We start from the raw sequence: 5460 nt of genomic DNA, 5'->3' as shown, positions 1-5460 counted from the left end.
CTGTATTATATATATATAATATAACATAATAAATAATATATTATATAGTATAATATAATATTATATAGTATATTATATATATACGCTCTTATGACGCTTTGCAACGTTGTTTATGTGAATGTGTATATATATATATATATATATACACACACACATACACAACGTTGCAAAGCGTCGTAAGAGCGTTGGATAAGCCATTTTGGCGTTGTAAAAATGAATATAGGTATGCATTGCATAGCGTTGGATAAGCCATTCGTTGTAAAGCGAGGACTGCCTGTATTCGCAAAAGGATCATAAACATAGCACAACTGGAGCGTCGCACCGGAAACCGAAGCAGGAAGTAAACGCGTCACTTTATTCAGCTGCGCATTTCACTGTACACTTTAGTAATAATAAAGGACATGAAAATGTACGCAAGCGAAGTGGAGGAAATGCGAGAAGCGTGACGTCCTCCATTTGGACTCTTTATTCATTGGCAAAGCAGCGAATGGATGGTGGTAATGGGGGGTTCCTGGGAAACTTCGAGGCCTAAAAGTTCCTCCGACGTGGTTCTCCGGGAATCGACTTTGGTCAAGAAAACGCCAAGATTTTTGCGAAGGCATTTTGGAAAGTTCCGCCCGTTTCTAACGCTCAGTATCAGCATTCAGGTTGTAGTTTGTTCCTTTGCAAGCAGAGAGGGCACAATGTTAATGTGTTAATATGTTAGACACACTAAAAGGAAAGCCCGGAAAAGCTGGTATTTTCTCTGCCCTGCGTTTTACACGGTGACACACCTTTCACTTCACTTGCTAGTCCATGACTCCTGTTAATCCATAATCTTTCACAAACACTTACATTTCTTTTTTTTGTCACAAGCTAGGCCTGTTTTGGGAACGGTTATAGTTTAGTTAACATTAGAACATTTGTTTTCCTTTTCAACCATTTCTTTTTTTTTTTTTATGAACTCAAATGTTTACACAGCTTGTCCCGAATTAGATTGTAGGAAATTAAATTTCTCTCGTTCCTTCTAGCTGTTCCTCCTCCAGCATTCGCACGCCCCATTCTTCTTTCAAATCCACTCCTCTGTGATTGCAGGCAAATCATTAATAACTCTGAACCGCTAACACGACGTGCTCATCATTAACACATGGATGGATGATATGACCACTGTACTGTATAAGGAGTTGCTTGTACTGTATGTCATTTCTGGTTTCACCAAATAAACACAAATAAAACACTTGAAAAAAGACAACGACGCCCATATTCCAGAAGACACCAAAAACTGTTACCCAATTTCTATTGATTTGATCTCTTGGCAGGTGAAATTAGTTCTATCGGTACAATATACTGCAGAGTATTTGTTATTTTTGTCATACTGGGTACTACTGTATCTACAAGTAACATAAATTCAAGTTGGGCTCCATCCATTCCAGTCACCAAATGGCAGCCTAGTGGGGTATTGAATAGATAGTGTAAATAAATGCATACTTTTCTAATACCAAACCCAGGTGGTATATCATTGAGGTTAAGAAAATGTCATAGGTTCATGTGGATGCCACACACAAACAAGTTTATATTCAAAACAGCTCTGTGTTTGCTTGGGCTAATCACTAAATAATGGTTGTTGTACTTCCCAGAGGTATTGTCACAAGCACAACAGCTACTGTTATTTAGTGTCGCTGTCAGTACTTAAAGCAGAACCTGGCCCTCTAATATTGAAACCTATGAAGATATTAATCGGGTATTTCAAGATGCCTCTGTATGATGCAGTACACAAAGGTATCAGCTCTTGGTTTGTTGACTCAAAAGAGGACGAAGTAGGAATTCCCCCTTGGGTCTCTGCAAGGCGAAAGCATCGGAATAGTGACTAGTTATTTCTCAAATAGGGAAATAAAGAGATCCTGCTTATTCCCAACATTGGGGGTCAATAAAAAGGCACCATATAAATTGTATTGATAAAATCCTATTGTTGCTTATGGGATTTTGTCCTTTGCGGGGGAAGTACCCTCTTCATCCACTCCCTCTGCCCCCAATAAACATGCTATTCGGGTTTAACCCCTTCATTGCCTTAGCAGTTAGCCGCAAGGTAACAAAGCTGTTTTAATAACATTTTTAATAGTAGTGTTCAGGAGCAGGGGGTCTCCGGAGACGAACCACGTGGATCTCAGGTCAAGGGACCCCATGTTTCCTGAGTTACAGGCCCAGTTATGGGGTGCTTGTATCCCCATGCAAGGTTTAAATGTCCCGTATCACGTGACCGCGACATTTAAACGCTCTCTCTGTGCAGGGAGATCGCCTGTGAGAGCTGTGCAGGAGAGGCGGGTCTCTGTGCAGGGAGATCGCCTGTGAGAGCTGTGCAGGAGAGGCGGGTCTCTGTGCAGGGAGATCGCCTGTGAGAGCTGTGCAGGAGAGGCGGGTCTCTGTGCAGGGAGATCGCCTGTGAGAGCTGTGCAGGAGAGGCGGGTCTCTGTGGAGGGAGATCGCCTGTGAGACCTGTGCAGGAGAGGCGGGTCTCTGTGCAGGGAGATCGCCTGTGGGAGTTGTGCAGGGAGATGCAGCTCTCTCTGTGCAGGGAGATCGCCTGTGGGAGTTGTGCAGGGAGAGGCGTCTCTCTGTGCAGGGAGATCGCCTGTGAGAGCTGTGCAGGAGAGGCGGGTCTCTGTGCAGGGAGATCGCCTGTGGGAGCTGTGCAGGAGAGGCGGGTCTCTGTGCAGGGAGATCGCCTGTGGGAGTTGTGCAGGGAGAGGCGGCTCTCTCGGTGCAGGGAGATCGCCTGTGGGAGTTGTGCAGGGAGAGGATACTCTCTCTGTGCAGGGAGATCGCCTGTGGGAGTTGTGCAGGGAGAGGCGTCTCTCTCTGTGCAGGGAGATCGCCTGTGGGAGTTGTGCAGGGAGAGGATGCTCTCTCTGTGCAGGGAGATCGCCTGTGGGAGTTGTGCAGGGAGAGGCGTCTCTCTCTGTGCAGGGAGATCGCCTGTGGGAGTTGTGCAGGGAGAGGCGGCTCTCTCTGTGCAGGGAGATCGCCTGTGGGAGTTGTGCAGGGAGAGGTGGCTCTCTCTGTGGAGCTGGGCCCGAGCGGTTTAGGCATTTTCCTGCCGCACGGTTTGAGATGAGTTCAGATTCTTTCTGAATACCGGGATAACTCAACTGAAAAACTGTTCAGCGAGAACATGCCAAACCTTGCGATGTAGCAGCAAACTCATCGAGGCTACTAGAATAGGCCATAGACTCATATTTACCAAGCACTCTTCTACCATAATATATATTTTGGCTCTGGAACTTACACCTTATTGATTTGGTCTCCCACTGCTGGAAGGCACCTTATAGCAGAACTGCTTAGCCATGGGATGCTCAACTCGAGTCCTCAAGCCCCCCTAACAGGTCAGGTTTTTAGTATATCCCTGCTTCAGCACAGGTTGCTCAATCAGTCCCTGCTTTAGCACAGGTGGCTCAATCAGTCCATGCTTCAGCACAGGTGGCTCAATCAGAGGCTCAGTCTTTGACTGAGCCTCTGATTGAGTCACCTGTGCTGAAGCTGGGATATCCTGAAAACCTGACCTGTTGGGGGGAGGGCTTGAGGACTGGAGTTGAGCCCCCCTGGCTAAGCCAATATGACCCATAATGAGATTTAAGAATACGCTGTCACACATCCTACAACACATAGTTTGCATTAAACTCCATTGTCTTAGCAACAACAAAAAACCATAGATCAAGGTGAAAAGAATCGTAATAACGTCACATTTTATGTACATGACAAAAAAAAAGATTCTCATGAGCGGTAAAAACAATAGCTTCCATCTGTACACATCTATCGTCTTCCAGAGGGAGTCTCCTCCCCTCGGAGAGTAAAGGTGAAACATTGTCAGGCAAGATGTTTTTACTGGCTGATAAAGATCTTTTTATTTTTTGTATCAATAAGATTGGGATTTCATTAAGATGTTTTTCTCCTGGGGTGACTTTGTAATTGAACTAAGACTTTCTTTCAAGCTGTTTTCTTTCAAGCAATTAGTCTTACAGTTTTAGCAACTTACCTCACAGATGCTGAGAATATGGCACGACTGCCTTACAAATGTCTCTCTATCAAAGCGTTCTTAGCCTGCAGGGTAAGTAAAAGAATTCATCTATAATAGGGAGCAGAAATGGAACTCGTGTATTCCATTTATCACTGCGCCTTCTGACCTGGAGTTTCATTCTGCATCTATGGCAGCTCAACATTGTAATTATCTCAACAAAGTATATTACTGTAAATGTTCCTGGGTACAAATTAGTGACTCATTTATTTAAGGTGTTTTAAGAGTGAAAAATGTTACATTGCACAAAAGTACTCAACGTTTACCATTAAGTGAAGAAGGAAGGGCCTCCTTGAGAATGAAAGCTTGTAATTTTATGTAAATCTGGGATTTTTTATTTTAATTTTAGACGTTATCAAATCCTGATTTGAACATTTTCTTTCGGGCAGTGCTTTTGGAATCCAGGGAAACCTGAATCAGTGTTAGTCAATAACACAGCAAGTGATGCGAACGACATGTTATGGGACCACAGAACCTCTAGTATGTATTTGTAACTTTTTTCTAATGTGCTACTCACCAAGAAAACTCATTACTAGAGCGTGTGTAGGAACATCCCGATTAGTAGATTCGTTTCTTCATGATGACCAAACTCCTGCAGTCCCTCATTACTGCCATCTTTGTCACATTTAAAAAATCAACTACAGTACAAAAAAAGTGGCTGAATGGGGCTACATTTTCTAGTTGTAAGATAACTGATGCTGTCCACCTTATTCTAGTGCTACTAGCAAATGCGGCTCTGAATATATTAGAGATTACAGGCCCAATACATCCTTGATCTAAATAGCTTGCAATCATATTTTTGTGTACGTGTACATAAAGGGATGTCCTGAGTCAGGTCCAATGTGACTGTGTCTGGAAGTAAGAACATAAAATGAACACAATAACATAACTCAGAAACGAAAAATACCTGTTGTCTGTCAAATCTGTCCCTTTCAGCAGCACATGTTGATAAATATTCCAGGACACAGTGGTTATTTTTAGCATTTAGCCTCCCACGGCAACTAGCTGCAGCAAGATGCCAAAGTGTCATTACTTCTTTGATTGTGACCTTTTAGCCTTGGTCGCACATCACATGCTACTTAACACATTGTGTGGGCCACAGGACCTTTTATGTACCCTAATTTAAACAATGTGTCTAACCTCAATGTGACAAACTGCCCTATATTTGTTGCTATATATGATCTCTGGTTCACTGTAACATAATAAACACAAATGCATGTCTCCGTTACTGTATCAGCTCCAAATTTGGCACAAGAGATAAAGTAAGCTTCTGTTTACTCTCCAGTGAAGAATCAGGATCCAGTAGCTCTGGTAGCCATTTGGAGAAACTGTACTTTGTTTTGTCGTGCTGCTGTTCATGTGTGCTCCACTGGAACTGGAGAAGGACTAGTTCAAATGTACATGGCACAGTT

General features: G+C 43.3%; 1 long non-coding RNA gene across 1 annotated transcript; it reads right to left on the bottom strand.

Moving 5' to 3' along the window:
• Window positions 1-388: 388 nt before the first annotated feature.
• On the bottom strand, window positions 389-5011 carry LOC142466251 (uncharacterized). The gene is made up of 3 exons (XR_012788110.1): window positions 4956-5011; window positions 4010-4074; window positions 389-661 (listed from the first exon to the last, which is right to left on the bottom strand). It is a non-coding gene; the product is annotated as an uncharacterized LOC142466251 (long non-coding RNA).
• Between the last annotated feature and the right edge of the window lie 449 nt (window positions 5012-5460).

This window comes from Ascaphus truei, chromosome 14 (genome assembly GCF_040206685.1).
Source record: "Ascaphus truei isolate aAscTru1 chromosome 14, aAscTru1.hap1, whole genome shotgun sequence".
NCBI lineage: Eukaryota > Metazoa > Chordata > Amphibia > Anura > Ascaphidae > Ascaphus > Ascaphus truei.
Note: the sequence above shows the minus strand (reverse complement) of the source record. Positions and strands in the feature narration are given on the sequence as shown.